Source organism: Pongo pygmaeus, chromosome 13 (genome assembly GCF_028885625.2).
Source record: "Pongo pygmaeus isolate AG05252 chromosome 13, NHGRI_mPonPyg2-v2.0_pri, whole genome shotgun sequence".
Classification (NCBI taxonomy): Eukaryota; Metazoa; Chordata; class Mammalia; order Primates; family Hominidae; genus Pongo; species Pongo pygmaeus.
This window is the reverse complement of record NC_072386.2, coordinates 68,861,218-68,872,055: the sequence shown is the minus strand read 5'-3', so window position 1 is coordinate 68,872,055 and position 10,838 is coordinate 68,861,218.

Sequence of the window (10,838 nt, the reverse complement as noted above, 5' to 3'; positions counted from 1 at the left end):
GAGCCAAGCAAAAGGGGTTTCCTCTTTTAAAACCATCAGATCTCGTGAGACTTATTCACTACCATGAGAACAGTGTGGGGGAAACTGCCCTCATGATTCATTTATCTCCTACCAGTTACCTCCCACAACAAGTGGGAATTATGGGAGCTACAATTCAAGATGAGATTTGGGTGGGGACACAGCCAAACCATATCAGTCAGTATTTTCTGGGCTCAACGGATGTTAAAATGTGACTCTTTCTATGAATTTCTGTAAGTTCTTAAGAGACCACTCCCATTACTCCCCTCATTGCTGAGGATCTCTTATCTACACTTCATTTGATGAGATCAAACACATCTCAATTCTGGCTTACTCCTTTCTCAGTTGCCAAGAATAGAGTGACTCTTTCAGCATCCTCTGCTAAAGTCTGGTCACACTTTTGAATAGGCTCTAAGATGCCCCGAGGCCAGCTGTCTGCCAGGCATGGCCCAAGTCATGCACACAAGAAATAATCACTCATTTCTGGTCCTGAGAAACTCCAGGAGTATGAATCATCCATAGCAGCCCTGCTCCATTGCTCAATGTCTGGTACTGAGACCAGGGGTTTTAACCCCTGTAATGTCAGTACTTTATCCACTTCTATCCTACTTAATCCATCAAATAGTGGACTTTAGAGCTATGAAGCTAGAGACAACACTGTAGTCCTCAAATGATTACCAATGACTGCAATTCACAAGGTCCCTTTTCCTTTGCCTTATTAATAGGAAAATTATGAGAGTTTTCAGGAATAAGACACATGGTCACTTGAGACTTTGTGTGGGTGAACATGACAGGTTTTAATGCCTTTTTAAAAATAGTTATCTACTTCCAACAATGAGAAGAAATGCTTTGTGATTCTTCCATTTCAAGCATCAATCTCTTGGAGGATCTCTCCCCTAACTCCCTTCTAATAAAAGCACTCCCCAGTGATCTAGTGTCATAAGAATTTGCTCAGTCTAGGGCTAGTTTTCCAAAAATGCCATCTATAAGATCTATGTCAATTTCCTTTATAGAAACATTTTATGTAGTGTAGGGCATTAACAAAATAATTTTTAATCTTCATTTTGCATGGGTTATTCACTGAAGAATACTTCTAGTCTGGAGAATTCTGACAAGGACTACAATTAAAGCTAAAATTTAGCTAGAAAGCAGAGTTTTATTTTTCTGTATATTTATGGCCACCAACTTGAATAACTCCAAGGTCACTGCTCACATTGTAGTCAATGTGCATGACCTGATGTGGAGATTTGCACATATTTTGGTGACTCCTATACATGTACATGCATTCTTATTCTTTTTTTGGCAAGAGCAACAGAAACGAAATTGTGCAATAGTCACAAAGCATATGGGGTGTGTGTCTGTGTTCTATTGACTGGAGATGGGCTTTGAAAAAGAACAAAAAAGAAAATATCTTGTTGCTCACTAGACTATAAGCTTTATGATGGCAAGAGTTGTGTTCACTGATGAATCCTGAGCACTTAGACTAATGACAGCATGTAATAGACCCTCAATAAATATTTGTTAAGTGAATGAATTGTGTTTCATTTTTCTCCATAAGAAAGGATTGAAAGTGATATTCCACCCAGTTCCCATGTGAGTCATGAAAAAATCTAATTTTATTTTACTTTATCTCTCAACAAATGACTTTTTCCAAAAGATATTTTGGAAAAAATAAATTTTATTTTGATAATAATTTATGAGGATTCTAATATGTTCAGTTAAAATCCTAGGTGTTTTCACTTAAGTTATTTAACTGGATCTTCCCAATAATTCTGCAAGGAAAGTATCATGATGCATGTTTTTACAGATAAGAAAACAATACTACAGGGAGTTGTCTAAGGTAATGCATAATAAATAGCAAAATAAGGATTTAAATATTGGTCTTTTGACGGCAAGTCCAGCAGTTTATTCACTCTACTGAAACATGCACTTTAATTTTCATGTGGGAATTAGATTATGTTATTTTATGACATGCTTCATTACAGTATGTATTTCAGATTTGTTTCCTGTGCTGTAGTATGAGAAACTATACCAAAGGAGAGGAGAAACTTAGAATATCTTTAGTCTTTTCTACCTAATCCTTCTTCCATTCAATTGGAATAAATTCTTAGGCTGGATTGATTCCAGCCCAGATGTGTAGTTGTTATAGATATATAAGAGATGTAGGGCCTGGGGTGGGTGGTAGAGTAGAAGTGGGTGGGGGAGTATTGATATGGGCATTGTATTGACTAATAAGGGTTTGTGAATGCGGAATCACCCCTCAGATCCAAGGCTATTTGAAGCAAAACCTGTTTTAATAACAATAGGTAGGCCAGGCACAGTGGTAGCTCACACCTGCAATCCCAGCACTTTGGGAGGCCAAGGTGGGTGAACCACCTGAGGTCAGGAGTTTGAGACCAGCCTGGCCAACATGGGGAAACCCTGTCTCTACTAAAAATACAAAAATTATCCAGGCATGGTGGCACACATCTGTATTCCCAGCTACTTGGGAGGCTGAGGCAGGAGATTCACTTGAGCCTGGGAGTCCAGAGGTTGGAGTGAGCTGAGATCACACCACTGCACTCCAGCCTGGGCAACAGAGTGAGATTCCATCTCAAAAAATAAAATAAAATAAAATAAAATAAAATAAAATAAGATAAGATAAGATAAAATAAAATAACATAAAAACCAACAACAACAATAGGTAGATGTTAAAGACTTTCTTATGATCAAGATACATCGAAGCCTACTTTGTACATTACAACAGATATCTTCTTGGCTTGGGCTTGGTTCCTGATTGCAGTAAAACATATGAGCTATAATGAGGAATATATCAATTCTGAGACAGAAGGTAGAGAAGCAACACTGATTTTGAAAGATGATTATCCATGTGCTCCTAATTGAAGATCTCAAGGGCTTTGGAGTCAACTTAATAAATTATAGAAAAGCACAGTTAAAATGAGAAAACTAGGTTTTATTTTAAATAATCCTGATGATATTTCTTAATATGAAATAGATAAGGACTATCCATAGCCTTTAGTTTTCTGATTCTGGAAAAGTTAGGAAGTAAATCCAGGCATTGGGCTTCAACTCAAATGCTTGTCCACTGTGAAGGATTTCTTAAAATACTGAGAAAACATAGATGTTTATCACTCACACTCACTCTGTACCTCCTTTAGTCACTTATCTTATTGACCTAGAATTATTAATTTATTTACCTGCCTTCCATCACCAAATGTGTATTAAATGAATCAATGAATGAGCACCAGGAAATAATGTTGTTGGAACATATTGTTTTCTTAGAGAACTGCTATGGTTTGAATGTTTACCCTTTTCAAAACTCATGTTAAAACTTAAGCCCCAGTGGGACAGTATTGAGGTGGGGCCTTACAAAGTGAGTGGGTCATGGTGAGGGCTCTGCCCTGGTGAATGGATTAGTTTATTCATGGATGAATGGATTAATGGGTTAATGAATTAACTGTTATCATGAAAGTGGTACTAGTGACTTTATAAGAAAAGGAAGAGAGATCTGTGTTAGGGCTCTCGGGCCCCTCGCCATGTGACACCCTGAGCTGCCTTAGGACTCTGCAGACAGTTACCATCAGCAAGAAGGCCCTTGCCAGATGCTTTACCTTGGACTTTTCAGCCTACGTAACTGTAAAAATAAATTCCTTTTCTTTACAAATTACCCAATTTTAGGTATTCTGTTATAGGCAACAGAAAATGTACTGAGACCAGAACTTTGATTTAACATTTGCCTAAATCATGCTGTGTCAAATAGTCTGCACTATAAATATGTCCCATGATTGTTCTTTAGCTTTCTTTCTATTTCTAAGTGTTAGCAGTGGCTATAGATATTCTTTCCCCAGGCCAAACCAAAGGGTATAGAATGCATTTTGTAGTAATAACAAACAAAGGACAAGCGTCAGTGACTCTTTTCTTAGAAATCGGTGATTTTCAACTTCAGTTTGTATACACATCATCTGGAAAGATCATGAAGAACACAGAAGATCAGGCTGGTTGAAGAAGGATTGCTTCTGGCCTTCTTATTCTTACCAAGTTCCTAAGTGATTCTGGTAACTGGAGAAAGTTTAACAATAGTTTCTCTGGTGGAAAACCATTGAATTGTAATACAATTTATTTCCCCATTTGTGAAGCTCTGAACCAATGGAAACTCACCAAGGAATACAAGGGAATTACATAAAGAAATAAATAGTGGCCGGGCACAGTGGCTCATGCCCCTAATCCCAGCAATTTGGGAGTCCCAGGCGGGTAGATCACCTGAGGTCAGGAGTTCGAGACCAGCCTAACCAACATGTTGAAACCCCATCTCTACTAAAAATACAAAAAATTAGCCAGGTGTGGTGGTGCATGCCTGTAATCCCAGCTACTCAGGAGGCTGAGGCAGGTGAATCGTTTGAACCAAGGAGGCGGAGATTGCAGTGAGCCGACATAGCGCCATTGCACTCCAGCCTGGGCAACAAGAGCGAAATTCAAAAAAAAAAAAAAAAAAAGAAAGAAATAGCTAATGTTTGACAGCACTCCCTAATGCAAGCAGGTGGGTATTACACAGGCCCTGGGCAACTGGACAACCAATAGTCAATCAGAATCCTTTGAGTTTGAAGGGAAATACAAATTGTTTGAGGGTTTTCATATAGAGTTTGTGTGTGTCTGCATGTTTCCACATTTTTTTTTTTTCCAAATGAAATCTTATGTGGACTCTGGGCATGTAAAACTTGATTGAACAGAAGTGTCTCTATTGAAGTAAATGTGGTCGAGGGTGACACAGGGCAAGTCAGGCCTACTTGCCCACAGACCTACTCCTTTGCATCTTATAGTGGCTTTTAAGGGCTCCATGAATTCCTGGGGTTTCTTACAGCACAGTTGGAAAACCGGCAATGTATTTTATTACTTTTTCCCTACTATCCTCCCATATTCTTTTTGGTGGACATGATCAATGCTGATTTAACAAATCAATAAAATCTAATTTATGGCCAGGTGTAGTGGCTCATGCCTGTAATCTCAGCACTTTGGGAGGCAGAGGCAGGCAGATCACTTGAGGTCAGCAGTTCTAGACCAGCCTGGCCAAAATGGCAAAACCCTGTATCTACTAAAAATACAAAAATTAGCCGAACATGGTGGCACACGCCTATAGTCCCAGCCACTTGGGAGGCTGAGGCACGAGAGTCGCTTGAGCCTGGGAGGCAGAGGTTGCAGTGAGGCAAGATCATGCTACTGTACTCCAGCTTGGGTGACAGAGTGAGCTTCCATCTCAAAAAAAGAAAAAAAAATCCAATTCATGGCCAGGTACCAGTAGCTCCCCACTGTAATCCCAGCACTCTGGGAGGACAAGGTGGGAGGATTACTTGAGGATAGGAACTCAAGACCAGCCTGGGCAACATAGTGAGACCCCATCTGTAAAAAGAAATTAAAAAAAAAAACCAGGTGTGGTGGGGCATGCTTGGAGTTCCAGATACTTGGGAGGCTGAGGCAGAAGGATTGTTTGAACCCAGGGGTTTGCAGCTACACTGAGCTAGGATCACACCACTGCACTCCAGGCTGGGTGACAGAGTGAGATCGTGTCTCTTAAAAAAAAAAATTGCAATTTATATTTGATCCTCACATTTCAAAAGGTACCTGTAAGCCAGGAAATTCATGCCAGATCTACTGAAAGAAAAGGCAAGATGAAATTCTTGGCGTAGGTTTCCCTCTGGACAGAGAGAAAAGCCTGAAGAACAGCAACACTGAGCATGCCAGGAGGACGAGTTTTCATCCTGCAGTTGCCAGTTTGGCTTCCTAGTCCCTCCTTCCCCTTTTAGGAGACACGTGTCTTTTTCAAGGGGAAAGGAAAGGAGAAAAGGTTCCTTCTGCTATTCCATGTGGGGCAATTTGCTCTCTTATCCTCAGAAAATGGTAACATGACTTTCAAACTTATTATTCAGATTGGCTCATTACTGCCTTATTTGATGCAATCATTTTAACCAGAAGTTAATTTTTTTCTTTTTATATGGACCTTGAGGAAAGTTTCTTCCTTTAATTTTAATTTTATAGTTTAAATTTCTTAGCAAACTGAATGCAGCTTTTAGAGGTTCAAGGGAATACCTGATATTGATTATTAATCAGACTATGTAATCTCTGAAGACAGGAAACAGAGGTACATTTCATAGAGCTCCATCTACTTTATTTCAAAAGGAACTTGTCTGATATGACACATGGAGAGATGATACAATTGTTTTTATTTTTAAAGCAAAAACCATATTTATCCATGTTGCAAAGAAACCCAAACGAGACATACAAGAATAAAAATAAGATAGAATGAAACCTGCAAATATTCCTTTCATATCTAACATGACAATCTCCCTTTTACAATTATCTCCTAGGATTAAGTCACTAGAGGATAAGCTCCTTAAATCTACTTTCCTGAAAACAATTGTTAGGGAGTTCTAAAACCGATCCTTAATTATTTTAATAGAGTAGCAGGAAGAAATTGTACTTTTCCTTCAGACTATCAGAATCCTTTTGGGAAAAAGATATTTAGATGATAATAGTAGAATATTTTACTATAGTAGAATATTTTACTCTATGTTCTATACTTCTTTATTGTCATTCTTAAAGAAAACTTTGTTCACCTGGTTGAATTTAGAGATGTTTACGGGAGAAAATTCTCTCTAGCTCCAAGAAGAACAGTGAAAGAGAAAAGAGGTAAATTTCTTATTTGTATTAAAATACACATCTGTAAATGTAGACTAAGATCTAGTATTGGCGTATTTAAAAATTGGTGGAAATAGGCAGCAAGATGTGCAGTTAGTTCGTCCCTGACCCTCATACCTGTGCTTATACACGAAGACCATGCGCCTGCATGCATGTGCTCAGTGCAATGTGGAGCCCATTGTCCATTTGCAGATAGATGTTATGCTGGCAAGCATATGTATCAGCTAATATCAAGGTTGCACATTCAGAATGACACCAAAAATTTAGTCTTTACATTCGTAAGTGTAATACACTTTCAGAAATTTCATCTTCTCTGGTTGCTACACCTAGACTCACACATTTAACAAGAGCTTAGAATTGAAATTGGTTTTTCTATCGTGCTACAAATTTTTCCCCATTTTGATTATTGCCTTTAAAAAGGCAGACAAAATATAAATATAGAAAGCGGTGGGCAAGACATACAAAATAAATGTAATTCACTTTAATATTAGACCAAACAGTCTTTCCTGTAAAAAATTTAAAAAGATAAACTGAACTAAGCCAAAAATATTACTTCTAGCATCAGGATGTTGATGTTTGGGGATGTAAAAAGAGATCAAATGGCCCTTTCTTTGATAAATCTGCAGGTTTTTAATGATCTGGGCATACTCCATGCAAAAGAAATCTGGATGGTTCACTATAGGTTGAATGAATTTTAACCAATCTAGAATGTTAAAATAACAGTATGTCAGTAGTGATGAGAAAAGAGAACCATCCTATCTAAAATCCTTGGAATAATGCCTAAGGAGAAAACCCAAAACTCATCTATAGTAGTCAGTGCTTGCTGCCTTCTGATATGGAAGAGAATGAAGTCAATTCTATTAGAACCTCAGTGCTTGTACCAATTCCTCTTCCAGATGAGAATGTTAAACTATTATTTATTTATTGCCCTACTTCAGGGCCTCAGTAATCTGAAAATATTTCCACTTCCACTGGGATAGGTTTATAGGCTTTTCCTAAATGCCATTTCTCTGTTTGAAGCAGCATTAGGAGACAATGCCATGTTCTGATGAAAATGACATATCGCTACAGGAGATAGAGAAAGATCTCTTACAAGGGAACTGACGTGAATCTCCTAAAGTTGGAACATTAGGGAACTGGGTGCTGGCTAAGTCCTCATAGCTGAATCACATCTATGGTGGCAGCCCAGGCCAAATTCCTAAATGATGATAACTACACCATCCCCTCTCCTCCTTTTCCTGCTAAAGATGAGTTTAGGGGCTTACAGGGGTGTGTGAAGGTTAATTTTACATGTCAATAGGCTGGGCCATGGGTGTCCAGACATTTGGTGAAACATTATTCTAGGTGTTTCTGTGAGGGTGTTTTGGGTAATATTAACATTTAAATTGGTGAACTTTGAGTAAAGCACTTTGTCCTTCACACTGTGAGTGGGCCTCATCCAATCAGTTGAAGGTAGGAATTGAACAAAAAGACCAGCCTCCCTCAAGCAAGAGAGAATTTCCCAGAAGACAGCCTTTAGACGTTATCTGCAGCATCAGCTCTCCCGGGTCTCCAGCATGCTGGTCCACCATGTAGATTTTGCACTCTGGTTTCTTTAATGGTGCAAAGCAATTCCTTATAATAAATCTCTTTCTCTCTGTACATGTAAATATCCTATTGGTTCTGTTTATCTGGAGAATCCTGACTAATATAAAGGGTAAAACTTATATGTAATTTCTGAGGACTTAGAAACTAACACTGTTTGGCTCAGAACCAGAAGATTATGGTCACCAAACTCCTTGCTAATGATTTGATGACTCTTTGATTAGATGTGACAAAAGTAGAGATGATGCTTTGTCAGGAGACATTGAAATGCTAGTCTGCAAGACAGCCAATGTGCAAGAGTTAGGGATCCTTTACCCCTCTCATTCACTCATCCCTCCATTCATTTGTTGAACATTCAATGAATATTTACTGATAGCTTCCAAGGTGTCAGGCACTGCACTGGGCAAAGAATATTCTTGGATTGTAGTGATCAGGAGATAGAAACCACACTCTGTAGGTTTTACAGAGGAAGTTTAATATAAGAATTAAGCTATAAAACTAAACTCTGTAGGTTTTACAGAGGAAGCTTAATATAAGGATTATTAACTATAATAGATAAGGAAACTTTATATAGTACCCTAGGGCTGAGGGAGAGTAGCGAAGAAAAAATAAACTTGGCGATCACGTTGAAGTTATATTCAGCCACAAAATGGAGAGATATTCACCATTTTAGCCAGTCCAGTGTTAGTCTGGAATTGCAAACAACAGTCAGCCCTCGGTACTGCAGGTTGGGAGCAGACCATCAGCAACTATGACATGGCCATTCAGGCGGCCGTGTGCATGGTGGGATGTGGAGCAAGGGGTCTTTGAGTTCTGCATAGAGAGTGTTGTGAACAGGTTATTACCAGGCCCAGGCTACGCGGTGGGGTAGTTCCTGACTGTCTGTGGCTCTGGCAGGTGGCAATGGATAACTCTGGATGTCCTTCTGCCTTCCTCTCACCAGAAATTACAGAACGCCCCTTCCACCTGCAATGCCCCTCCAGTGCCCTCTACTAAGAAGGCTTCACATCACGTTCCCTTTTAAGGAGAAATGCTTATAGGAACTCTGTGGTTTATCATAGCATATATTGAAGGATGTATTTGGACCTAAGAGGCAATAAACTGGTAACTGACACACAGGTGAATAAGATGTAGTCCCTTGCCTCAAGTTGCTCACTGCTTAATTTGGGGCACAAACCACGTATTAGGCTGCTTCAGAGGGAAAGAACCAGTAGGATCCATATGAAAGTGGATTTATTAGGGGGAATTGGCTCAAACAATCACAGTGGCAAAGTCTTATAATAGGTCATCTGCAAGTTGGAGAACCAGAGGCTGGTAGTGTGGCTCCCACAGAAGCCAGTAGCCTGGCTCAGTCCAAAAAGCCCCAGAACCAGGGAAGCCAACAGTGCAGCCTCCAGTCTGAAACTGAAGGCCCAAGAGCCCATAGGGGTCCAGTGGTGCAAATCTCTGTGTCTAAACCTGAAGAACCTGGATTCTGATGTCCAAGGATAGTAGGAGAAAAAGGCCTCCCACTCCAGAAGAAAGAGAAAAAGTGCTCTGTGTCCCCTTCTTGTGCCTGCTTTGTACTAGCCGGGCCCCCAACAGATTGGATGGTACCCTTAAGAGTGGATCTTCCTCTCCCAGTCCACTGACTGGAATGTCAGTCTCCCCTGGCAACACCCTGAAAAACACACCCTGACACAATGCTTCACCAGCCATTTGGCATCCCTCAACACCATCAAGTTGACACCTAATATTAACCATCACAGACAACTAAACAGACAGTTATTTAAAAGTGTGACAAATGTTGTGTCTGAGGTAAGTGTCCTGTGCTAAAGGGAGACACAACAGGGCACCTAATCCAATCTTGCCATGGTGGAGGATGGCGCTCAGGCTCCGCCACAAACGTTCCCTTGAGTGTTATCCCCATTTGGTGGCAGACTCATGAGTCTATACACTCCATGCATGTCTCCTCAACTTAGGCAAAATGGAGTTAGAGTTACATTCCAATAGCATGGTCTACAAATTGTCCAGAAATCCCTCAAGATAATTTCACGTCTTTTTTCACGGAATGCAGTCTACATCTTACAATCATCATTCCCATCACCCGATCTGAATCAGATTTCTTACAGGGCATTTAGACCTCTTGATTTCCTTTGAGAAAAAAAAAAAACAAACCAAAGAATAGAAAGACATTTTAAATCATGAGTTCTCTCCTCCTCTCAATGAGGAGAGGACTGAGAGCCTCTCACCCCTCCCACCTTGTATAAACACACTAAAAGAAGAAGACGAACAGTTCCATGGGGCAGTGCCCCACACCGAACACATGTACTCTGCCAATGGAAAAGTGATTTCTTTCTTTTGTCTGTGTCAAAAGAACCAGGTGTCTGCAAAAGCTTCTGCCATCAGTAAACACTCAGCATCCTCTTAATGTAGAGCTTATCCTAGACATTATTGTATCAAATGACATAACATCCTGCAAGTCATAAAGAACCATATAAATGTTATTGTTATTACTTAGGATCATTGACCTGTAGGTTGGAAGAGCTGAAACCAGTATTTTTTAT